This window comes from Lonchura striata, chromosome 2 (assembly GCF_050655825.1).
Source record: "Lonchura striata isolate lonStrDom1 chromosome 2, ASM5065582v1, whole genome shotgun sequence".
NCBI classification, from domain to species: domain Eukaryota; kingdom Metazoa; phylum Chordata; class Aves; order Passeriformes; family Estrildidae; genus Lonchura; species Lonchura striata.
The window spans coordinates 12,984,313-13,011,752 of record NC_140704.1 but is presented as its reverse complement, the minus strand read 5'-3'; the positions used below and the strand labels follow the sequence as shown (position 1 = coordinate 13,011,752).

The 27,440-nt window shown below is 37.6% G+C and overlaps 1 long non-coding RNA gene across 2 annotated transcripts in view; it reads left to right on the top strand.

Annotated features, from left to right (window-relative positions):
- LOC146768116 (uncharacterized) overlaps window positions 1-24,781 on the top strand; it is a 175,488-nt gene extending 150,707 nt beyond the window's left edge. For both annotated transcript variants that reach the window (XR_014950574.1, XR_014950573.1), the window contains 2 exons: window positions 8,078-8,174; window positions 8,741-24,781. This is a non-coding gene — a long non-coding RNA (uncharacterized LOC146768116). The remainder of the gene's footprint in view (window positions 1-8,077; window positions 8,175-8,740) is intronic.
- Window positions 24,782-27,440: the final 2,659 nt, after the last annotated feature.

The window sequence follows — 27,440 nt, the reverse complement described above, 5'->3', positions numbered from 1 at the left end:
ATATCATGACAAAAGAAAAAGAACATATTCTGAACTTTTCATACATCTTTCTGAAAGTAAGCACATCCAAGCATTTATATATATATGTTATTGCTAATCATCTGGGTAAGGCTTTAAAATATATTTGCAAGCAAACTCATGATAGTTTTCAGGTAAAGGCCTTTTTACAGCTCTCTGAAAATATTTCTCCAGGTGTAAAGTTTCTAAAGAGATCAGGACATCTGTCTGCAGAAAGTTGCTGTGCAGTGTGCCACTGTGGTGGTCTGAGGTGCTGAGCTGGTGGTGGACTAAATTCAGAGCTGTGATGGTGCAAGAATGAGATCTTAGTTCCTTCTCACATTGGATGGAGCTTCAAATGAGACTGTAAATTTCATCTGGGAATGCCTTATATCCTGGAATGAGAGTAATGTTTAAAGATTGAGAAGTGGCCATAATAAGACCAGAAAATGTTTGCTTCTACCCAAGGCTCCTTTCTAAAATAACAGAGTGCTTATATTTCTTTGTGAATTCAAAAGAAAAATCATCCACCACTGAAGTGCAAAAGACCTACAGTTATTTCTACAGGACCAAAATGCCATGCATTTACAGCAACAATATATTGGCTAATTTCCTATTTGAGAAAATTGACAGTAAAGGAAGGGCTCTTTTGTGACCGCTGAAAAATAATGGGAAGATTTGGACTTCTTAATTAGTACAACTTAGGGACTGAGTTATTATGTACTGGATTTTCAATATGTCAAGGTGATTACGGAAAATTTTTGCAAATATAAATAATTTTTATATTACTTGATACAACATAAGTTGCTGCTGATAATGTAAGTGGTGATTTCAAGAGAAGCACTTTGGTTTCTTGAGGTGCAAAGAAAATGAAAATGAGTAATTTCCAAGAATAAGTACACAGTGCTTTGCCTATACTGCAAATCTATGTATGGAACTATTTGCAGTTTCTCATATACTACTGTTTGATTGCTAATAGGTAGTATAAGTTTGCATTTACTTTTTTGTTATTACCTAGGAAAATAGCATTAGAATTTTAAAAAATATTCTTGTTTTCAGCCTGGTATATTTAGTAATTCTGAGGAAAAAAACTGTAGTCATAAATTATATTGATTGAAGTTGGAAATAGCTTAAAATGACTTTCAGCTGTTAGAAATGGGTTTGGACATTAAGTGAATACCAATCAATTGAAACTCTCTAAGACTGTTAATAACTAAAATATTAAGAATGATTCAACAACTGTCTAGGAAATTTTAATGGTGGATCTTAGAAAAACTTGATGTTGTGTAGTTGTAACAATGTGATATTATTTCTAATAAAGTCTTATGCCATAATACATTCAATAAGAAAAATTTGCAACCAGAAAAGGATTTTTTTTTTGCATAATAATGTGACTGAGCTGAATATACCTTAGGAAAAAGGGGGAATGTTGTTCAGTGTCATATATTAGTCCTTTATCTGCTTTCTCACTCTGATTTCAGCACACAGAAATGGCTTAATATCTTCCTCTAAAAGATATAGTGACTTCATAGAAAATATTAAGCATTGCTGAAAGCTGAATGTTATTGTATGAGGAGTACTCTGTGTTGAAGTTTTCATTCTCTTAGTTGTCAGTGCTTCAGGATCTTGAATTAGAAAATTGTGAAATATTCTAGCACCGATCTTGCTTCTTTCAGTTTCTTAATGTGTACGAGTCATTATATCCATTCTTACCTCAAATGAATAGTGAAAATATTATTTTACATGATTTGGACAGTTTGAAGGAACCTCCTAAATGCTATTCTGATATGGCTGAGGTTCAAATTAAAATCAGTTTTACTTGTTAAAGACTTTATACATTTTATATATGTATAAAATTAAAGACTTAGAAAAGCTTTAGAAGATACTTGAGGGCATTATACTGGTACTGAGTACCACTTAATATAATAAATAATTTATACTGGTTGTAGTACTTTCTTTTTTTTCCCCTAGCTTGGTTTCATGGGCTAATACAGCTGTCACAGCTGCATAAAGCAGCCTTAAAAACCATCCAGTGTTGCAAGGCATTCTCAGTAAATTAACTTTTCTCTCAGTAACATAGACATTACTTAAACAAACATGCCTACTTGGGAATTTAAACAATCAAGATCAATTCTGCTGACCTTTAATTAAAAATATATATTTTTTTATTTATCAAGAAAGTGTTTATCTTAAAATCTGTAGGTTGCTTTAATAATAGAAAGAAATTCAGGAGCTTTTTTTGTATTTCTTTGTATGTGTTGGTGAATGGATATTGCTAGAAAGAGGATTGAAGTGTTGTTTGGTTAAATATTGACAAGACAACAGAAAAAACCTGTTTAAATCTGGTCTTAATCTGAAATAATGTTTAGAAGAGGGGTCATTTGATGTAATGAAAGAATGTAAAAAAAAATTACTTTTATTAGGAAAATATCATAATGAAGAGATGAGCAATATCCTACTTACCTGGCTAAGCATTTTTTTTATTTTATAGTTCAAATACTTTCCTTGTGTCACATTGGATTTTTTTTTTTATTTCAACCAGACTTCATTATTTTGGAGATGGTTCCATTATTTCTCTCAGTTTCAGACCTCACATGGAGTTATTACAAAAGCTGCATATGTGGAACAGTTATATTTGCCAAGGCTGTCTACCTAGAGTGTTGCTGTTTTGTGAGTACTGATTTCACTCATAAAAGGAGGAAAAGGCAAAAGTCAAGGAGAACTTTGTTTTCCAAAGTGGCTGCAGAGATGTAGCTGTGAAACTGAAGGCACAGACTTAACTTCTGAGAGATGGATCTTGAAAGGGTTTTGTTTTGTTTAATTTACTGTACACAGGTCCCAGGCATTGTTGTCGGACGGTTTTAGAAAAAACTGAACTTCATGAATATAAAGGAGAGATTTCTAGAGGCTCCTTAGCATAAATGAACACTGGTGACACTGAGCAAATCCCATGGAAAGTGTCCAAGTGGTCTGAGGGTTGGACTAAGCAAAAGACAGACGGGGAAAAAAGGATTTTCCAAGTATCATTCCTAAGGGCTTGTCTGATCCCAGTATGGGGACACAGAGCAAACAGCTCTCGCCTGTTGTGAGCTGAGCTGCAGCGAGTGGGGCAGAGGAGGAGCCCAGCGCTGGCCGGGCTGTGTGTGCAGGCAGCCCGGGCCCCGCGCAGGGCCAGCGCCCGTCAGCGCTTGCACCCTGCTCTCCCCAGCAGGAGTAGCCAGGGCCCCTTGGCCTGGCCCCCTTTTCTCTGTCCTGGGACTGCAGGTGGTGCAATGCACAGATGAGCCCTTCCTGGGGCTGGTGAATCTGGCTCTGTCCCCCACCACCTGAGTTCTGGCCCTCTCCCAGCCCTCCTGAGGTTCTGGGAGCCCCAGAGGAGGGGTGACATGTGTCCCTGGCAGCACAGAGCTGTGTGACAGCGGGGAGCACAATGGATTTCTTATAACACATTAATTATGTGAGAACCATTCTATAGGGAAATCAGCATGTGATTGTGGGAAGTCCAGGAAGAGACAGATTTATATTGTAAATGCAGGTGAACCCAATGGGAAGAAATGACAATGTCTGACTCAATTCAGAAAGCTGAATTATTGCTTTATTATAACTATGCTAAAATACATCAATATACTATATAAAAGGAGGCTACTAAAACTACATACTACTTTTTCTGACCCTATCTCTAACCCTCCCACAACTCGTGACCCTCTCGCTTGAGTCCAGCCACAGGTGGGTTGGATTGGCCATCAGGCTCAAACAATCCTCACCAGAACCCAACCAGGTAAACAATTCTCCAAACACATTCCACATAGGACAAACAAGGAGCAGAAATAGAAATTGTTTTCTCTTTTATTTCTCTCTGTGCACCTCTGTGAAAATCCTGAGAGGGAGAGAAATGTGCCTGCCACACATTTATACTCCAGATGGTAAAATGGTAGATTTCTGCTAATTTTGCTGTTGTTTTCTGCATGGACTTGGAACATGCCAGTGAGACAAAAGTGAAGGTTTTATGTATAGAATGACTGCTTTTTCTCCCCACCTGGAGGTGAGCAAGCAGGAGTAATGAGTGGGAAATGTGCTTGATATATGAACAACCTTTTTTTAAATGTTTTTAGTTTTGCTAGCTTTGTTTCTATCTTTCTGATAAAAACTAATAAACCCTGTGTATTATTAAAGAATAAATAATTCTTACCTCTGTAGCTAAAGTACTGCCAATAAGTCATCTAACACCTTATATATGTCTATCAGAGACTGAATGTGTAGTTAAGTCTTTCCAACTGTGTGAAAGACAAAAGAACTCTAAATAGCAGAATATTGCAGAGTATGCTTTTGCTTATGAAAACCTCCACTACTAGGATATCTGTCTAGTTATCTCTAAGTGGCTGAAGTGAATAAGAAATTTGGATATTAAAAGCTCCATTTTATGATAATATTTTTCATAACTGGTTTTGGTCCTGAAACATTTACATTGTCTAAAAAGATATTATGAAAGTGCCTAGGCAAAATGGATGCTCAAATTAATGTTACATATTTTGAGTATTGTTAAATATTTCTATAAATATGAAATTACAAAAAAACACCCCATAAATCAAAATATTCAATTCTCTGAAATTTTAAAACCTAGAGGTATTATTTTTCTGGGCTACTTGCCAGCCTTTGGAACAGGACAGTGCATCTGTGGGCACAGCTGCCCATGTCACATGCTGGCTTCCATTCCCCTGTGTTCTTCAATACCAATATATTTGGGTTCATTTGATAATAATCTACAATAATTTTTTACACTGGGGTGAATTACCACAATACATTATTATGGCTTTCACTTCATTTATTGTTTCAAGCTTCATGTAGTTATATATAGAAAGGCCTTTCTCTGAGTGTTTATAAAGAAACAAAATGAAAGGAATCCAAATCTAGAAGAGAAGAGGTCTAAGGAAATAGTATTAAATAAAATTTCCTTTAAATAGTATTAAATCAAATTGCCTTAAATCAAAGCTTTAGAATTCTGTGTCTTTTGGAATACTATGGAGAATTTTTAAGGTTCTGTAGTATAACAAGTATCCCAGTGGGTAAAAGCACCACTCAGAATACTTCCTTCAGTCACCCTTGATATTGAAACAGCATGATGAATGAATGGGCGAGTGGTTTTTGGGATTTGGCATTTTAAAGAGGTAGATAGGTATAAGTAATTAAAGAAAGAATCCAAATTTTTCACAGGCAGTTGTCTATCAGAAAGGTGAAGGAATGGGGGAGTGTATGCCATAGTGAGAAAGAGTAGGGAAGCAGATGTTCGCAGCAAGGCTGGAGGTGGCTCAGCCAGTCCCTAACACAGCACAACTCGGGTACCAGGCTTTGTGATCAGCTCTGATGAGATTTCTGGCATCACCTTGTGTACTCCTCATGTCCTGGGAGCTTTTCTGTCCCACCTGGTGCTGCTGAGGCTCTTCCACCCACTCTGCAGGAAGTGACACAGGCACACTCAGCAACTGGGAGTGCTTTTAGCAGCCAAAAATAGATGCTAGGTGGAACTTAAGAGGAAATAGTGAAGAGCCATGTGGTATTGAATCCCCCGAAGGTGGGCAGGTGTTTACAGATGTTTACAGATGTTTAACAGATATGCTAGATGAAAAGATTTTCAAACGTAAACCTTCACCCCTGATTAATGATATCCTCAGGTACAGATATTAAATTTTTCAAATATTTTCTCATGTCATTCTTATTGATGACTTTGTTAGAAACTTTCTTAACTGACAAAAATGTTTTGTGCAAGGATTCCTGGAGGATCTGTAGTAAATTCTCTGTTTCATATACCAAAGAGTATCTCTTTATGCCATACAGATAATGTATGATATGAATAATGAAGTGTAAAGACTTGAAACTTTCTCTGCTCATTGCTCAAGTGTGTGCACGAAGCAAGTATACAGTTGATGAATTTGTATTAGATACAATTGATTTTTTGTTTTTCAGAAAATATTTCATATCTACATGATTTCATTTTTAGAAATCTCCATTCCTAGGGATGGAAGCATCTTCATGAACCAAATATGTAATTTTATAGGTCTTTTTATTATTTTGATTATTCTATATAACAGAATTTTTTTGGCAGAAAAAAATGCACAATGCCACTCCTCATGTTTCATATTTCCATTGGTGCATGTTTAAATTAAAATTTTTCAATGGGATTATAAGGTAACAAGAATTACTATTGAAGCAAAAAAATGGCTCAGACAGCTCCCCTCATGATTTGAGCCTGTCGTTTTAACAGTTAACCCTTTCCTCAAAACCCTATAAATGGAGATTTCAGACTTTTGAAAAAAGTATTTTCATACAAACACATAGACTATTGATTGCTCAAGAAATTATGGCAAAAAAATTTGAGTGAATTTTATGAAGTTTTAAGGTGGATCAACTTGGAGAAGGCTGAATGAGCAGATTAGTTAGCTGACAAAATTGAGTTTAGAACTAAAAATTAAGCATTCAGTCACCTGAAGAAGCATGTCACCGAAAAGAAATTGCTGAATAGTTATCTGTAGTTTGGTTTACTGCCTACAGTTTTTCAAATGTATAAGCCACAGTAAAATTTTTTTAAAAAATTATTTATGGTCCCTTTTTTGCTGAAGATCATATGCTGCTTAGCCTTGCACAGATTGGTATTGTCATTCTGCTGTGTTTTGCCTATCTGCATAAAGGAGAAATCTAGAATGGAATTTTTTATAAGTTTCTAAAAAATTGGTTAATCGAATGGCCTTAGAAATGGAAAAGATAATTTTATAACAGAAGCAGCATACAAAATTAAATTAGCTTTTAAAGTACAGAGGCTTCTCTTGAAAGCAGGGCAGCAAAAAACTGAAAAAAAAGTGGAATTTTGTAATTTTGAAGTTATATCATTTGTCTCTGACTTGTCTTTGACTTTGAATGCAAGAGATAGAATATGGTAGAAGTCATCAGTCTTCCCAAATAATTGTCATTCTTCTCCTCTTCCCCCTCCTCACGCTTCTTATTTTTTATTTTTATTTTTCTATTGTTTAGATTTTAAAAGAAAATTAAGATGGAAATCAACAAAGAAAAAGGGAGAAACCAGAAGAAAAAACACATGGTATTGGACATTTCAAATAAGACTGATGCAGATTTTCAAAGTTAAATTTATCTGATTTTCCACCACAGAATTGAAAAGAGAACACTAAAATAAAAAATCTCTCATGAAAATGATGAAAGTTTTAAATAATATCTAGCATTCAGCTATGCTTGTTCTGTGTAATGGGGATCTTGAATAGTTACCAAACAGATCTAGAAATTGCTATCAGATAGTAATGGCTTGGTCCAGTTGAAGCCAATGAGAGAAATCCCATTTCCTTCAGGCTGGGATTTCTCCCCATAATGTTACATTTAAAGAAGTGATCAAAGTTTTATCAGCGCATATTTTCTGACTCCATGTGTGCAGTGGTTCCTCCCTCTGCAGGTAGAGGGGTCATATTTAACATATTTGGGTCTCTTTAATGTGACATAATAGAAGAACCAATAAACTCACAAGATTGTCACGTTATCCTGTAGAAGTTTTCATCTCTGGCAAAAGGTTTTACTTTAGCTCTTGCAAAAACAGATAAACAGCTTTTTTATTTAATTAAAAAAAAAAAAAAAAGGAAAAAAAGAAAAGGGAAAAAAAACCACTCAAGAAGTTTATTCACATTTTGTTTTCAAAGTCTTCTTTGAAACTCAGGGGATAATTGTAAATGCAATTCCTAAGGAAGTAGTTGTTCTACTGGTGAGAACCAGCATGTAGCCAGGTTAGAGCTGAGTCCTTTTTGCCTATTGAAGAAGTGATCACAGGGCTGACAGCTGGAGTTTACTTGACTGCACAATAAAGCATCCCTATAGGTACCTTTTGTTGTATTTAAAATGCCAAGTGTAATCTTAATGCACTTTTTTCTTTGCCTTCCTTTTTTTCCTCTGTTGAGTATTATATCTTTAACCAAGCAAATGAAAAGAAGATAGATAAGAAAAAGAGATCAAGATGTACCCCCAATTATTTAAGACACTCTCTGGGGAAATGACATTTTTCACTTATGTTTTATTCTTGTGTTTTTAGGTTAGCCAGTGAAGAGAAAGTCCAGTAATTACTTGAAGTTTTCTGCCACAATGATAGTTTAAATGAGTAGAAATCTGTATGACAGCCACATCTCTTGGTGAGACTTCATGTTGTCCTTCAAATTCATTGTATTATCACTGCTTGAATACAGATAGAATATACTTAATAACTGGAAAATTGACCATAAAATATTGAAACTCAAGAAAAAAAATCCCCAAAACAACAAAACTGCAAATGCTCTGAATGGATTAATTAAACAGAGGTATTCTCTACAGTTTTGGAAATTATAGTACATTTGAACATATTTTGAAAACCCTTTTTACTATTACTCTAGAAGGCAAATGTGTTTGCCAGTTTATATTCCCTATACAGTTTCCAGTCACAGGACATGCCATAATCATCATTCATTGTTCATATTTTGTTAGCAATTTTTCTCCAGAATAGGACAAACTTGTGGCATCTGTCTTGCTGTTGAAATAAAACAATCTGTAGGCAATCACAGTGTTTTGTGATGCCCTTGTTTTATGACAAAGAGGAAAGATACATATGAGTAGAAACAGGCATCTGCTGCCTGGAAAATCACTATGTGATCTTCATATTTTTTAATGTGTGCTGTTACACCAGAATATTGTGGATGACAAATATTTTGCCATCATATTTCAGAGGACGTAAATCATCAACTGTGTGAAGCTTAACAAGGAAAAGTGCCGGATTCTGCACCTGGAAGATTCTGGACATCTGTGCAGAGTGGGAATGACAGGCGGGAGAGCAGCCCTGTGGGAAATGATCTCCGAGTCCTCATTGATGGCAAGTTGAACCTGAGCCAGCAGTGCCCTGGCAGCCAGGAGGGACAACCCTGTCCTGGGGGGCATCAGGCACAGCATGGCCAGCTGGGCAAGGGAGGGATCGTCCTGCTCTGCTCTGCACTGGGACAGCCTCAGCTCCAGTGCTGGGGACAGTTTTGTGTGCCATGATACAAGAGGAATTAGAGCTCCTAGAAAGCATCCAAAGGCTGGCTACAGATTGTGAAGGGCCTTGAGAAGAATAATTAAGGGAATGCCTGAGGTCACTTGGTCTGTCCAGCCTGGAGAGGAGACTGAAAGCAGACCTCATTGTAGTTGAGAGCTTCTTTACAAGGGGAAGAGGAGGGGCAGACACTGCTGTCTTCTCTCTGGTGACCAGGGAATGGCATGAAGCTGGGTCAGGGGAGGTTTAGTTTGGATGTCAGGAAAAGGCTCTCCACTCAGAGGGTGGTTGAGCACTGGAATGGGCTCTCCAGGGAAGTGGTCATGGCACCAAATTGGACAGAGTTCCAGAAGATTTTGGATACCATCTGCTTTTAGGCAGATGGTATTGAATGCGTCTCTCCCAACTCTACAATATTCTATGTTTTTATTTTCAGCTTTATTCTAGAACTTTGTTTTAGGTATTAGGTAAAGAACTTCCAGCTTACTCTGTGCTGACTTGGGATGTTCATCACTGTTTTGCAGAGGTCACATAGGGCATAACTAAAATTCACAGGTAACATTGTTCTTGTTACCAAATGTAGTTAGTATTCATTTTTGCTTTTAGACATCAGGAGGCCAAGACTGTGCCTTAACAGACTTTGACCACAAAGAACATATAGGATGAAATGAAACTTCTTGTTGAAATGCAGAATTACATTTTGGGTCAGCTCTTCTTCTTCATTAGCATTAAATTACAGGATGCCCTCTTGCAGGACCTTAGTAATGCAAATACAGAACCTCTCTATTTCTACCAAAGCTGTTTCATGGGTGTGGGTGGGTGCTTGTGAATGAAGAAGTGTATTATGTCCTTATTTATTACTCTTTTTTATGTCATAAAGCAGAGTGGGAATTTTTCAGCTTCAGACAGGCAAGGTTCCTGCAGAGCTAGCTCTGCTAGTAACATATGATGGCAAGGAAAGTTCTACCACAAGGTCCATTTGTTAAAAAAAAACACCAAAAGTGTGTGGCTACTGAGGAAAAATGTGTGCTAGTGCCTTTCAAACAGGTTAATGTGTTTTATTGCCAAGACATACAATGAGGAACTCAGGTGAGTGAGGCTGTGCAAACATTTTGGACAAGTATGCCTAGCTGATGTCCCTATTCTTCAAATCAAAGGGTTTAAATTCAAACAGTTTACTTCTAACAGAAGAGAAAAACAAAGTGACTTGGTTTGTTTGTTTCAAAAGCAGAACCAGAAAATAACTTTCACTTCCACACCAACCATTGATTATTTAGTTTTTGAAATTTAGCCAGGAAATGTGCTATCTAAGAAGTGGACCTGAATGACCATTTAAATGTTTGCTATCTGCAATAGCTGTTGGAGTTGGGTGAGTGTCATGAAAATCTCATGAGATTGACTGAGCCTAAAATGCAATTTTTTCATGAGCTCTAGATCATAAATATTTCACATTTCTTGACAGCTCACAAGACTCTCCTTTCTATTTTAAGTTGTCCACTGAGCCCCCTTGCACTTTTAGCAAATGTGGCTATAAACAGGATGCAAAGGGTTACCTGGAAAATTATTCTTTCAATTGAAGTACCCTTTAGTTTGTGGCCTTTTGCATGCCCAGGACAGGCTGTGACATCTGAGGAAGAGCCCTACAGAGGAGCAGTGACTTGGAGTCCTTCTGCATCTCCATGGAGCTGCATTCACTGAATCTGGCTCTAAGAGCCGGAGAGATCAGATTATAGAAAATTCTGGGTTTATCTAGTGTGCAGTGGTCAATCAGGCTGGCTGAAAGTGCTAGTTTGGCATAACCTCTCTTTCCATCTCGTTCAGGCGCAATCTATTTTAAAAACACAATATTCCTGTAACTTTCCTCCCTAGCTCCCATTTCTATTCAGTGCACTTACAGGGTTGAGAAAAAAGGCCAGAAAATGGCATTGTGGCCAATGTTTGTCTGTTATAACCAGAGAGGAATGTCTTGAACTTAATATGTTTGGTTTGGGAGATCTGTTTTTGTCCGCTATAACCAATTGTCCATTATAACCATGTCCATCATAAGTGTAGTGTGCACTATATAATTTAACAGCAGTGGTTAGTACAGCAAAAGCCAACTGTTGAGGCTGGGTGGGAAACCTGAGATATTTTGTTAACCAAATATGTCCTAAAATAATCTTAATTTTTTGAGAAACTATCAATCTCTGCATTCTTGGCTAAGTGCTGTTGCTGAAATTTTAAAATGGTCTATTCATCCTTAAATATACGCTTCACCAAGAAAAGAAAAGAAAAGGAATTTTTTTATTCTTTCAAAATATCAGATGCTTTATATACTAAGCAGAACCTTGGCATACTTGAGCCTGGGGAAAAAGGTTAAAATAGGTAGGGAACAGACCCAATTAGTTTCTGTGTAGGAAAGCAGAAGCAGAACCTTTAAAAATTGGAAGTGTAAAAATATGTTGTATCTTACTAATAGAGAACATATATATAAGACTGAGCTTTCTCATAACAGTTAAAATAAATTTTATGGGCATTTCAGGATCTCAGTAAAAGTTGTCACAGTTTAACATTTTTAATTTATTAAATCTTGTATAAAGGGCAGGGAATGGAATAGGAATTCATTAACAAAACAGTGTATTGTACCCTTTGAAATGCCAATGATCTTTTAAAAATGGAAATCAGCTTGGCTTGAGCTAAGTCTAAATAAACATATCCTTGCTTTTGCTACGTGAGAAAGAAATGAAATTGGTTAGAAGTTTTAGGGTATAGAATGGGATTATTTTTTTCTGTAAAACAAAGAATTTCAACTTTACACACCAACATATTTTCATTAAAATCAAAGCCAGTGAAATAGCATGCTAAACTTGTATACCATTAATAAAGCCAGCAGGTGATGCAGTCAGTCTTGCAGCCAGCAATTCACTGGCTGGGCAACTTCCCTAAGGGGTGGGGGCAGAAGGCTCTCCTGCCAGTGGAGACCCCTGTCTATACTTTCCAAGAAATGCTGTGGAGACATGATTTTTTTATTCCCTATTAGTTTAGTCTTAGTTTGCACATGATGCAACTATGGTTTTACTAAGGATTCTCCCAGCTTATAAATAAGAGCTTAAAAGTAATTGTTTACTTTTTTTTTTTTTTTTTTTTTTTTACTCTCTCCTGGCATCCTGAGTGACTCAGTTCCCTGGAGTCCACCAAAGGTCCTCGTTGGACTTCATGGTCTGTGAATGGCCTGGAAAAGTGTCATTTGGAGAGCATTGTGGATATGTCCCCATCTGAGGGAGCAGGACTGACACAGGGCTGATGGAAACAGCAACTTGCACAAACTCAATTTTTGAGGCATATGCAGGCATCTGCATGTACCAAGAAGTTGAGGAACAGAAGAGCGAGCCTCAGGCACAATCCTTGACTGGGTGGTAGCCTATGAATTTGGCAGTGGAGACCTGTGAAATAGCTTCTAAGAGAGCTTTGCTGTTCAGGGGTCACTAGCCAAACCTTATGTAAACTCTTCCTGAGGGCTCCCTTCTACCAAACTGAGACAAAAAAGAATAGTGTCTTTTCTAGTCCTCCGGTAAGCTGCACATAGCACTTTTATTTCTTTCTCCAGTTTTTCTGCCCTTAATTGTGCTGGTAAGGTAAAATGGATTACAGGCAGTTTAGTACTGAAGACTGACTTTTTTTTTTCAGTCTCTGATGTGAATGGAACAAGTCTTCTCTTCTTGCTGCAAAAATGCAGCTTCTTGATGATAGGTATTATGCAAGTTACTGTAATTACTTAGCCAGAGCACCCTAGGGAGCCCTTCTGAACCACAGCTCTTCTGTTCTTTCAGGCAGGATAAAGTCAGACTAGCTCAGCAGTGAAAGTAAAGATTTAGAACTGCGAGTTCTGCCCCCATCCTGACTAAAACAACAAAAAACCTCACTGCAGTAAGCTCCAGTCTGTCTCAGTCCACCCAGATATAAACTAACTCATCTACTGAAAGTTTATGACAAATGAGATGCAAACAGTTCCACTTTGGCCTTTAGGACTGAGGCAAAGTAAAGGCCTGTCTTTGTCCAGTGATAAATTTGATGCTTATTCCAATATTTTGCTCTGCCAGTGAATTATAGTTGGAACTGTTGGGAAAGGAAAAATTGTGGTTGGAAAAAGGAGTGTATTATGTGTGAGTGACACAATGTTTGTACATGTATGTGGGTGTTCTGAGCAGATCCTTATGATGCATAAAAGAATAAGGATGAAGAATGCTTAAGTGTTGCCAAGTTGCCAAGTGTTTATCTTTTCAGATATATAGTATTGACAGTACTTCTTGCTGGATGGTTTCTAGAGTAAAGAGAGAGAAGGAAATAAAGTTGATAGACTCCTAACAGAATAATATGAATTTTCTTAGAATTATAAAGCAGTATATAAAAAGGTCAGCTATCAGCTAGGTCATGACATGCGAGAGAATCTTTCAATAACAAAATTGTACAAGCTTGGAATTGAATCTTTAGCTGAGGTTAACCCATTCAGGCAGGTTGGCTCTGTTTCTAAAGCCATCAGCATATATTTAAGTTTGTGGGGTGCTGCTTTGTCAGAATTTCAGTGGTTTGGCAACCCTGAGGTTTGTTTTGCCACCCATCTCCTGTCCTTTGGTGCCTGTCTGGCAGAAACACTCAGCCTACTTCATGGGTTTGCCTTCCTGCTTCAGAGTTTCAGGTAATTTCTTCTTTCTCCTTGTTGAGAGAGATGATTTTGCACCTCTGAAGATCTGCATAGCCTTATGTCTATCTAACCAAGATGAAACAACTGAATTTCCCACTGCAGAATACAAACTAGCTAAGTCCACTTGGCCATTCTGGCTTGTCTGCTCTTTGAGGTCATTGCAGAAATTAAGAAAAGCATTTGTAATCTTAATAATTTAGCTAAAATTGGATTGCCTCTATATGGCCTATCAGAGAGGGAGCATACTCCTAGTTCAGTGCTCCCTGTCACTTCACATATAACCTCGTGAGACCCTCTTGGGCTCTCCTGACACAAGCTGTTAGTTTGTGAAAGAATAATTGTCCCACTTTCCTGAATTTGGGAACCTGGGTATGGCGAGCCTTCACATCCACATAAGTAGACTTTTGAGTATTCAAGGGTGGTGACTGGGACAAATAGTAAACTTTGTATGATGAATATCCAGTGTATCCTTTACAAAGTGAGCACCTGTGATGCCTTCTCCCCTTGGTATCCCCTTGGCTTTTGCAGTAGGTGTGTATATGCAGATAGGCACAGGCAGCAGTATGAAAGCTTCTGCTTGCTGTATTCTATAACACTGTACAGATGGTCTTCTGGATTACAAAGGAAATGCCTCTGGCAAGCTGTGCTCTTCTCTGTGATTGATGCTATGAGGTATAAGCTTAGTGGTTCTGCAAAATATCTTCTTTTCTCATCTCTCTTTTTTTTTCTTTGCTATATAGAGTGGTGTAGCAGAGTGTACTTCTAAACAATTACAAAATATTTGTAAACTTTTTCAGATATCTGTGATGTTTGCAATTTGTAATGACTTCTTTAATAGTGACTTGAAAGGGACATCCTAAGACCATTGAACATTTTACATTCAGGAATGAATTAGTACTTATTTAATAGGAAAACAACAATATGAAATCCTCTGCTTCTATATTTTCCATATCACCTCCTAACTAGCAAAACATATCTTCTCCCAGTTTATTCTTTCTTCAAAACAGATTTCAGAGAGTGAGGTATCTCCTCTGAGCTAGAGATAAAAATCTTCCCGCTTCATATTTGGGGCTTGCCTTTATATGTTTCATATTTAATTTACTTGCCATTTTTGTCACTTTCCAAAATGTCAGACACAGCATTCCTCACCCTTTTCTTCATAAAGATTTTCAATTTTGAATGATAAATTGGTTGTCATTCAACTAGAAGCAATATCTAAAAGCCTTACTGCGGTAAACATAGGGAGGGTCAAAATAATCAGGTTACGTTAGTTTTAGAGTTCAGTTTTTGGTGTGAAGCTTTAACTTTGAGACTGGAAGAAAAAAAAAGCTGTATTTTTCTTTTTTAAAATTGAAAAGAAATGTACTCAAACAAAAAATAAATTTAGTGAGTTTTTTAGATCTCTGTATGCCAAATTATCTAATTCCTTAAATGTCATATTAGCAGTTAATGGATGCCAGTTGAGACCATGAGCCTGGAATAGGGTGATTGACAATTATGTCCATGAGTTTTATTATGAAGATCCTAAAACTTCACTAATTAAGCACATTCTTACAAAGGAAGATCTGAGAGTGGGTGTGGAAATTTAAGTAGGTTCTTTGCCTACTCCATCTCTGCTTCCACTGAACTGGGTGAAGATTTTTAAGAGTGTATAAATGAGATATGTGCAAGACTGTCCAGCTGTATAAACCCCATCTTGCACTTGTTTGCTGTCATTTTAATGATGTTACAGACATGACATTAGTAGAACTGCAAGCAAATATGAAACACAGGCTAGAGAATACTATTTTTGAAATTACCAGTGGCAAAATTCTTTTTTTTTCCACTCTTAGCCAAGTAATCTTGATTCCATGCTTTCTTGCCAGGTGAACTCTTGTCAAGGACTTATTTGAGAATAGAAACGTTTGGATTTTTTTTTTTTTATATTAATCTTTTATTTCAGAGATGGTTAAATGGACTGATTTTTATATCTGATCAAAGACTTGTTTTTTCTTCCATTGAAGTTAATGGCTATGCTCGTATTGATTTCTTAGAATGCTGGATATTCTTCCAAATTAATTCTGTGCTAAAATGGGGCAATCTGTTTTTTCATATAAAGTGAGATTTGTGGTCAGGTCTAGCTCAGTATATGTTGTTGAAGACTATGCAGGGCTACAGCAATCGATGCAAAATAATAAAAAATTAAAAGGGAGAAGCATTCTGTCAATAGCACTCCTGTAACAAAGGGAATGCTTGTTTTATATTGATTAGGTCCTGTTAAATAATGCATCATGGCTTCACAACCATGTAGGCTCTTGCAGGGTTGTTTATTGCAAGCAGTGGCAGTACAGAAATGCTCTTAGTGAGTAAGGAAATCAATACTGTATCTGTAAACACACTTGCAAATATAATAATCCCACAGCTCACCCTCCAATCTGCAGCTTCCCATTAAACCAGAATAGTGTGATATAAGACTGGATCTTAAATTCTATATTTCTCTTTCTGCACCTCTCTGGACAGCTGAGGTGCTTCAATTAGAACCCAATCCATAGGGAACTTGTTTTGTATACTTCTACTCAGTTGTCAAGGGTATAAGAGTACAAATCAGCTAAGCCACTTCCAGCATGTCAGATTTTCATACAAGGATATATTTTTGGCAGCTTTCATTTGTTCATACACCAAAAAGTTCATAGAACATTTTATTTACAAATCTACCAAACAATTCCAGTTAAAAATAGGGCATTTCCAATGTAGTTTATCAACCCTCTCCAAGGAGTTAGCTACTCAACTCTCATCAAATTGGGGTCCCAAACCAGTGACATTTCTCAGTAAACCTTCAAAAGAGATTCTTTAGCATGGCTAAGGAAAATGCCTCTATTCTGTGGAAGAGTGGTGTGAGGGCCAGGTGACTGAAGGTAAAGGGTGTGGGGGAACCAGCAAAGTGCACACATTCCATTCACATCATGCACTTCATGTCATTGGGCTTAACACAGCTCTGGTCAGGCCCACTGAGGTGAGGTCTGGCCCTTCCCACTACAGATTAAGCTAAGGGCAGTACTGCAAAAGAACTGAGTCAAGATGAACTTTCTCTTTAGGGAGTGGTTGTACATTTATTTACCATTTATCCCATTCCGAGATCCTTTCATGTGTCACAGTTCAGTCCTTCTGAGCCAAACTCACAGAATTTAGGAGAGCCTTGGTACTTTTTCCATCATTACTTTGGTTACCTTTAATAGGGTATGACTGATCCAGTGAATAACACAAAAATATCCTGGTATTTCTTTGTGCATATTAAATGCAAGACAAAATAAGATTTTATTCTGATGATGAGCACTCACAGTTCCTCCTAAAATTACCAGAAATAGAGTAACATTTACAGCATTGGACAGTTTTAAGTATTGATAAGGAATAAAAAATATATGGCTAAACATAGCTGATCATTTCGGACAAACTGCATTAGAGTGAATTTTGGTTTATTTTCATAGAGTGGTTCTGTGATATTGTTACTGCAGAATTTTAAGTTATGATCATTACTGTACAATACCTTATCTGGACAAAGAATGGGATTTATCTAAATGGATTCTAGGTCCCTGAAAGTCAGGTGTGTAGGTGATAGTCTGTACTTCCCTTGTAGTTGATGGAGACATAGAGAGTTGTCCATGAGACGGAGACAATGATATAATAAGGTACAATAACAAAAGTTATTCATTTATTTGCACCTTTTTTAATTGCCTTGGCAGCTAACCTATACCAGGTGACACATTTTGCAACATTGGGCTGAGGGAATCCTATTATATGAAAAATAATGACCAGCAAAGGTGTGAGGAGAGCTGGAGATAGGGGATTTCAAGATAAAAATAGATGCTATGCAATAATTAGTAACAGTTGGAGACATAAATTAGCACTGAACAGTGCTGGTTCATTGGTATCATTTTGAATTATTCAAAAAAGAAAAGATTATTTCTGAGGTTAACTCTTAGTTCAGAGCCAAATTTCAGTCAGAGAGTTCCAACTCATTTTGCAATGACTCTAAAACTATTTTTTCAGAGGAAACTGCCTGGCCATTTAATAGACAATACTTCATAGAAAACTGTTGAGTGGGAACTGGAGTCCAGAATGCTTTAGTGAGGTCCATTATTTTCCAATACCTATATAAAGGCTTATTGGAAGTTACTGATCTTTTTCCTTAATTTCTAATGGGGTCCATATGACAGACATAAAAATATCAGGGAAATGGTGAATTTTACAGTTCTGAGATGTATCCTAAATCTCTTTTGGACTAGGTATGCTGGGAAGATCTGGCCCTGAGCCTGGTGGAACAGTATCCAGAATAACATCTTGGTGGCCCTAAGCCATGGACAGAGCAAGGGAATGACATCCATCTTCTGACCACATAGACATGCTCTATATTTTCCTCTCTCTCCTAGGAATTTTTCCAGATGGGGTCACTGATATTTAAACTGGGTAACAAGCAGACCATGGCTGAGGAGGGAGGCAGTTTGGAACCTTTTGTATAGCAATTTCATGAACATATTTTTTCCTTTAAAAGTTTCTAAGAAGGTATCTTCCTTTAAACTCATACTTAATAACCACGGTGCACTTTGCTGTCATGACCAGACCTGTTCACGTTCCTGAGGGAGTTTGTTTAACTCTAGTTTGGCTATTGCCATATCACACACAGAATACACAGAAACTCTGAAACATGGGTAAAGTCTGAAATTGCTGTATCACTGATAGGATGAACATACAAGAAATCCTGCTTAGGAGGAAAAATGTCTTCCTAAGAATAGCTTTAGCTTACCTCTGTTGTGAAAACTATGAATAATTAGGGTCAGATTTCACTGACCTCAGGGCTGTACTCTTATCCAGGCCATCCAAATAGCAAATGGAGTGAGCTGAGAGAGGGACAACATCTAGTACTGAATAAATACCTCCTCTGAAGTTATTTTTCCATAACCCAACATGTAGATATATATATATATAGCTCATGACATAACTTTTAGGGAATTCTGCAACTAGAAAATGTACAACTGAAAAATGTTTTATTATCTTTTTGATAATACCTTTAGATAAACCTCACTGTGACTGATATGTTTACAAAAGTCTATCTACATTAAAGTTCCATATTGCTAAACAATAGACATTAAAGTATCAGTTACTGGTGAGGTTTATTGCAAATCAGTGAGCTGATCCCTTGCCTTGGTCCTGCAGCAAAAAACCTTTTTGATAGCTCATTATAAGAAAGTTAATTGTGGGATTTCATCTAACAGAAAGAAAATAAGCTAAGTCTTTAATTAAAGCATTCTATAAGAGTGTATTGCACATTCATTTTTCAACTCATGGGTGCAAAAATGGAGTGAATTATACATTTACAACACAGCCTTCAAATCAAAACATTTCAACATTCCTTACCGACTAACATCAGTGGATCGTGTGAACCAGAACACTATGTTACAATAACCTCATGATTTTTAGGCAGAAGGTTCCTTGAATAATATTTCAGTCTCTGCTTTTCCCTGGAAACTTCCTTACTTTCAGTCCTCCTCTACTTGCCAGCGATGACCTAACTCTAAAATTATTTGCTGCATTTGAACAGGGAACAAAATTAACTCTTAAGAAAATTGGTGGCCTATATAATCAGCAAAGAATGAAATGGGGTTCAAACATATGTCCCAGCCAGTGCACTAGCAGGGCTTATGACTTTGGGAAGTCTTCCTGGTCAGTGAAAAAGCAGCACTTTGTCCAGAAAAGCCACCTGAGCCACATATTACTGTTATAATGTCAAGCTAACAGATTCCTTTTAATTTAAAGAAATGCCAGAACTGTGCTTTGTCATATATTTACAAGTCTAAATTTTCAGGGTGGAAATTGGTCTCAAGCATATCCAGCACAATGTGATTCATAGAGAAAGAAGCTTTAACATAAAAGACAGTAATTTTTAAATGTCCCTGCTATATACACTTACCTAAGTGTTTGTTTTGTTAGTATTGAGAAAATCATTTCTGAGGAAAGGAAAGAAGGGAATTTCTTGCTGTAGTTTGCAGGGCACATTTCTTAGGCTTGAGAGCTGCTCAGACATTCAGTCAACATCATCCTCTGAAGCTCTTAGGTTTTGGCAGGTACATTTATCCCTGGAACAATACACAAAAAGAAACCCTGATGGCTTGGAAGGGGTCAGTGGAGGTCTGAAGGTTAACTTAAGTCAAAGATCCTGAGGGAAATTATTCTTAATGAAAACTGACACATGCATGCCCTGACAGCTTTAGAAAAACAAACATATATTTCATCTGAATCTCAAATATTTAAGCTCTGCAACAAACCCCGAACAAATTTTGCACTGAATAGCATTAACTGCCAAGGAAAAATTAATTCACACACTTTTTATTCCTACTGCTCTGGTACCCAGTGGAACTGTTTTACATTTATCTGACCCCATGCAATACCTTTCTTTCAAAACCTTTACATTTAATAAATTTTCATAAGGAACAATTTGGAGAGTTGCCCAGTCATTGTCTAAAACGAACAGAACTTTTAATACAATATGTGCATATAGTACCCCCACATTGTGTATGAACACAAGAGCAAATATGCTTTAGAAGCAGTAAAAGCTATGTCTGCTTAATGAGCTCCAAATGGCATTTCTTGCTGTCATGGCTTAACCCCATTCAGCAACTAAGTCCCATACAGTTGCTTGCTCACTGCCCACGCTGTCATGATGGGGAAAATTGGAAGAGTAAAAGTGAGAAAACTTGTGGGTTGAGATAGAGACAGTTTAACAGGTAAAGCTAAAGCTGCACACGTGAGAGAAGCAAAGCAAGCCATCTCCAGGGAATCAGGGCTCAATTGTGTGTAACAGTGACTTGGGAGGAAAAATGCCATCATCCAAAACATCCTTCCCTTCCCTTTTCTTCTATCATTTACTGCTGAGCATGATACTGGATGGGTTGGGCTATCCCTTTAGTCAGCTGGGGACAGCTGTCCCAGCTGTGTCCCCTCCGAGCTGCCTTCAGGATGGTGGGGTGGGGTGAGGTGAGAAGCAGAGAAGGCCTTGATGCTGTATAATCACTTCTTCAGCAGGAACTAAACTATCCCTTGTTATCAACATGATTTTGGTCAAAAATATGGAACACAGACCCATGTCAGGTTCTGTGAAGAAAACTAACTCAATTCCAGTCACAACCAGTGCATACTGTACCACTTATTCCACACTATTTACATCATGCTCAAGTCTGACACTATTCAATACATCAACTGTAGCCATCATCCTTTCCATCTTCTGGTGCAGAACACAGTTATAATTCCCTTAGTCGATGGACCACCCCTGTGAAATGTCTGTGAAATGTCCATTGAGTTCATTTAGTCCACGACTTTGGGCTCCATTTCTAATGGTGATCACTCAGGTCAGGGAAGGTGGTGTGTTATGTGGAGTTACTGGGCACTAAAGGCAATTTGAGTTGAGTCACTACTATATTTGCACTGTTTCTTGTAAGGCTTCTCCTCCATTTGTTCAGGCAATTCCTGCCATAGTGATTCCTAAACATGCAACTCAAATCCCAGCCATTTAAAGATATTTCTATTATAATCTCTGCCTTTCATTCTTTTGGAGCAGACAACAGGGTTTAAAACTGGAATGAACCCTTCTCTTCAGAGGTACACCAGCTGTGGCACAGACAGCCACCATCACAGACATTTTGAGATATACCTACTCTAATGTGAACTTATCCATGGCCACCAGTGCTTTGGGGTGTCCTGCTTCCACATGGACTCAACCACAGGCCACGATCCCTTTGACTGCAGTTCCTCTGTCCAGTGCAGCAGGACAGAAAGAGCAGCAGTCCTGTGGCCATGTGCCAGCCCAGGCACATTGCCAGTGCTGTTATCAAAATGCTCCCAGGCACAGGAGACTAACATCTTACTCTAAGCAGTACAACAAACACTACAACAAGCAGTGAGAACAGAAAGCAGCCACTAAAATGTATTAGGTTCTACTGCACACTGGGGCAAGCAAGCCCCATGGCAAGCCCAGAAACTTCTCAATTCATGGCTAAACAGCAATAACAGCTGTAAGTACAACTCAACATATTCCAATCACATCTCTCATTATCTTGAATGTTTCTAGCATCACACTGGGTGGCAGAGGAGTGTTGAGGTTTAACATCAGCTGACAACTAAGCACCCCACAGCTTCTTCCTCCTTTTCCCCAGTGGATGGGGGAGTTAATCAGGAGAATAAAAGTGAGAAAACTTGTGGGTTGACATAAAAAAAGTTTAATTGGTAAAGCAAAAGCAAAAACAAGGAACATATTCTCCTCTTCCTATTGGCAGGCAGGTGTTTAGCCATCACCAGGAAAGTAGGGCTCCCATCATGTGCAATTGTGACCTAAAAAGACAAACACTCCAAACCATGGTCCTCTTCCTTCTTCTTCCTCCAAATGCTACTGCTGAGCAGGATGTGGGATACCCCTTTGGTCACTTGGGGTCAGCTGTCCCACCTGTGTCCCCTCCCAGCTGCTTATGCACCCCCAGCCTCAGTGGTGGGGTGTGGTGAGAGACAAAAGATCCTGACTTTGCATAACTCCTCGTGCAGCTCAATAGTAGCCAAAGTATCCCGGTGTTGTCAAAAGTGTTTTTAGCACATAGACCCATACTAACTGCTGTGGGGAAAATGTACTCTATCCCACCCGAATTTATCCTGCTTATTTCCCAATTTGGGTGTCCACACTTGCACAGTCAAATTTCCCAATGAAGTTGATGGGCTTTATACATGTATAAAACAAGAATGGTAAATGTAAGTAACTACAGGTGCATATATATCAAAGTATGGTGTCTTCCACTGCAGAACTGTTTACTGTAACAAAAGGAACAACATGGAGTTTTAGAGATACTATACAAAGAGTTTTTTGGTGTATGATCTCACTGAACATGAACTGGTATTGTTCTTACAAGTTTCTTAATGAGAAGTCTGTGTCTCCTATAACTAAGGTGAGTCTTTATTATAAAAACAGATAAGCTAAGACAGGAAAGAGCTTGAGAAAGGCAGATATGTCTTTCAGTAGGTAGCTATGACAGAAATGACTCACTAATTAAAAGAGGTTGAGTGCTTCAGGGATGTTGCATTTCAGTCCAGACCTTAAGAGATCAGATAGTCTTATGAGATGCCTATCATATTGCTCAATATGCCATTACAGACCTCAGACACATTAAGCAAACATGCTACTGATTAAAGCCAATGGCAGTCAGAAAGCACATTTTCATAGAGAAGGCAAGAACTGTTGAGTGTGATGTCTGATAGGAGTTACACAGGTTTGTACCAGTTGAAATTCTGCTTGTAATCAGCCTGATGGTGACTGACAATGGCATCTTAAATGGCTGGGAGCTGCACAGTGTTTGCTCAGCCAGCCTGGGCAAAGCCTGAGACCTATCCTAATATCAGGAGTCCATTTTGCTGCCCTGCTGAAGAGTTTATTTTTTCCATAGACTTAAGAAGAGTGTGAGAAAAGCAGATTATTGTCTGCAATTGAATCACAAGTGGAAGCTGAGAGAGTTTAAAAGCTTTCTAAATCTGATTACAGGAGATTGGATTTTTTCTCATGAAAATAATAAAGAACTATTGGAGCATCTTATCAAGACTCAGCTCTTTATTAAAGAGTGCCATGTAGCAAATGTAGCAAAAGAAGGAAGAAAAAAGATTGTAAGAAACTAATGACCAAGAGAAAGAACAAGACAGAGAAGCCATCGTTCTGTTTGGAGGAAAGAATTTTGATTCCTTGCCTATGATTATTTTTGCATTGAGCATAAATTTTCCTTGCCTATTATTATTTGTGAACTAAAATTAACTAGTAGGAGTCCTGAGACTGAAATCCAGGATTACTCATCCTGTGTGGGTCCTCTAATCACAAGGCTACTAAATTAAATTCTCTTTCAGTTCTGAATTTCTTTCCACCTATCAGCACAAATTCAGATGGAGAGATAGAGTCCCTCTACCTGTAGTGAGCACTGTAACTGCATAGCCCCTTTTTTTTTGGAGCTAAGTTCAGGTCCTCTTAAGGGGACTTGCGTTCTTTTCCTGAATATGGAGAGAGTTGAGTAATATTTCACAGCAGCATTGGAAGGACATATCCTTTCAATTACTGACGTGATTCATTTTACTCGGAAGAGTGCACTGTAGTGTATATATGTATGTGAGCTATAGTAGATTTCATGCTAATTCCAGGTGGCACAGTGTAAATATCTTAAAAAAGTTACTATTCCTTGGAATTTCAGACACTGAATTTCCACCATCTGGAAATATATATGTATTTGTATAAATATCTGGCTCTTCTTACAGAAGAACAGATGATTAAAAGAATGTTACTAATTCAAGTATGTTTGACTTCTTATTTAATCTTATTCTTAAACTCACTTTATATTCTACACACTACTGACAGTAATTCCAGCCCAATAACACCTTCATCTGCTCTGCTCTGAGGATGTTTGTGGTAAGGCTTACACTGCTTCCCTGTTCATCAGCCTCTCCTAAAAGTGTGAGCAGGCACTGCCCCTTCACTGCTGCAGCCAACCCCATTTCCTGGCACGAGGAGGTGGGTATAGAGCCAACTTCCATCTTAGCCCAAAGCTCTACCCAAGCCCTGTTGGAACCAGATGATCTTTGAGGTCTTTCTGACCCAAACCATTCTATGATTCTATCATTTTGTATTTGGCTGTGATAATTTTCCCCAGGAAATGGGGATAGTGCTGGTGAATGAACTCCATCCAAACCATTTTCAGGTTTGAAATACTTTGTTCTAATGGTGGCTTGACACATGCTAAAGATATTTTTAAAAAACAATTTTTTGTGGAGCCATGGAGTATGTGATTGAGGTATTTCAGCTTTGTTGCAGCATAAAGGCTGTTTTCCTCTAAGCTGTGAAATTGAATGATGCTGTTTGCCATTGTAAAAAAGTTCTGAAAGCTTTTTAAACTAAATTGACTTTTAAAGTATTGTCATCTTTTCTTAGTAATATAGTCATAGAAAATAGGGTTGGAATGTGGTCAGTCAGGCCACACTACTTCCTGAAATAAAAGCTGACTGCACCTCAACTGTTCCTGAGAGATGTTTGGTAAACCAGTTTATAACAATGTCAGCGATTGAGTTCCCACAGCTGTTTAAGGTGCTAATGAGGAATTTCTAATTTTAGGTGACTTTATAGTTCAGACAATTGCATCTCAAAAATTAAAAGTGATGGCTTAAAAGGAAATGTTTTGAAAATGGGATAAGGACTCTTCTCAAAAAAATTTTAATTTCAATCTTGGAATGAAAAAATATTACATCTGGTTTTGCCACTATCAAAATATTTTTTAGGCTGTAGATCACCCAGCTATAAGGCAACAATCTTGTTTCTTACTGGATAAAAACTCCAAAAAAATATATGGGGCAAATGTGGTACAAGTTGCAAGACAAAGCTAATGGAGTGTGCTCTCCACATTGTTCTGAAAGGTTATTTTGCTTTTCTGTATTCTGAGGGACCACAAGTTTCTTTAGATGTTAGTCATTGACATATAGAGATGAGCATCTTCAGTGAGCAGCCTCTCACCTCTCTGCTATTAATGAAGAAAATAGATTACATAAGTAAGCCTCTGGTAAACATGGGAAAAGAGCCAGTGAAGTTATATAGATCATCTAAAATATGTCTGTATTTCCTGAATTATACTTCCCATAAAAGATTATAAATTTTTTATCAAAATTGAAAGAAAACTCTATACTAATATGTAGGATAAAGCAGAAGTAATATTTTTCTACATTCTTATATCATGAGCAGCTGAATCATCTATACATGGCATTAGGGCAAATACAGATGAGAAGAGAAAGAAAAGTTTTCCAAGGAACTGAGTGGTAGTAGTAGAAATAATCAAATCTACTTCTTCCTCTAAGCCTTCCCTGAAATTTTGCCTAGCATCTTTACTGCAATAAAAGTTTGATATGTCCTAGGATTTCAGGTTTTCTTTACACATCAGTTCTCTAGAAATGAGAATTAACCTGTTCTTAAGTAATTATTTTAGGTTCCTAGGTGGAATATCAAACTCTTTTAGGAAAGCTGAATCTGAATTTTCCCACTTTTTTTTTTTAAAGAAAAAAAGACACAAATTTTCCAGTCATCTTCACTGACAACTTTCTACAAAAACACCTGAAAAATATTTTTCAGATGTGTGTAAAAGCAGATACATAACCTGTTCTCTACTGAAGCTGTAATCACCTATGGCAAAAAAAACCCACAAATCAAACACCCTGAACAAGTCCTTGTTTTCCTGGGTCTCTTCCATTCTTTGGTTTGGTGTTTTTTCTTCTTTCTCCAGCATTTGCTGTTTAAATCATACCTGTCATTTAAAGCATATGAAAAGTAGAGAAAGTCAATGGTGTTGCTGGCAGTTAGGTTACAGACTTATGTTAGAGAAAAAAAACACTGAAATAATTTAGTTTGTATTACATAGGAGAGGGAAGAGAGAGGTGTACATAGTATCCTTAACCTTTCTACAAGTACTTTCTGTTCAGATAAGAAGGGATTGAAGATATATACCATCACCAGTTTGGATGTGCTAGTACTTTTTCATAAAGAACCTATCTCTATAAAAAGGGCAGACATAATTATGAGCGAGTGTGCTGTCAGGGTTGAACCTCCTAAAACCCAGAGAGGAAGAGAAGATATCAATCTTTGTGAATTCTCTTTTTTGTTTCTATGTTCAGTTTTCTCTTTCATGCTAGGCAGTGAGCTGCTGGTGAAGCCATGGAGCAGAAAATCAGAGAAACAGTAACTAGCAGCCAAGCCAGCTGCTAACTCAAGTGAAAATGCAAGCCAACTAGCAAGGGCTGAACATTGCAGCAAGAGAGGTAAATGCCCAGCAACTCCATGAGAATACCAATGGGAAACATTTGTTCTTGATTACTAGGCAGATGTTAAGGGATTAATGTGAAAGGGAACATTTAATTAGGAAAAATACTTTGCAGAACAAGTTAGGGCATATGAATGGATGAAGAAGGAGAAAACAATTCACCTTTAAGGTGTTATTTTTATGTACTGCATGTCTATAATGTTTTAAGTGTGTAACTGTGTAAGAGTCTGAAAGAAACAGAGAAATTAAAAATCAGGGTAGGGAATAAATGCCACTTGAACCTCACAGCCAAAGTAAAATAAGATCTAACCTGAGAAAATCCTTGTGTATTTTCTTTGGCACTGCAAAATATATGTGAAAGAAATAATGGAAATTGCACATGTATTTCTAGAAAGTAAAATAAGTCTTAATTGCAAAAATCCCCCTTGGAGAAACTGTACCTTTATTGCTGCCTAGTCCAGCAGACTGTTAACACATATCCACCAAAGCAGGCTTTGCTTCTCATGCCCATTCAAAGCGATTGCACTCAGTGTCACCAGCACTGGCCACTCCACAAGGAGCAGGCAGTGTCAGTGGTTTCATTCACATTAGGCACCATGTACTTGGATTTTGTCACCTGGGCAACAGTGCACATATTTCTGTTTCCAAGGGCACTTCAGAAAGCACTGTCTGCTGCTGTTATAGACTTCCCACTGGACTTTCCCCTCCTTCTGTGTTTTACCAACACATGCTGGTTCCTGTAATACATATTTTTGTATTTTCAGCATTATTTCACTCCTCTTGAAACATTTTTTTGGAGGTGTAGAATCAGTGAATTCTATTCTACCCAACTTTAAAGCTGAAAAAAAGGAACTACAGATCTAGGTCTGAT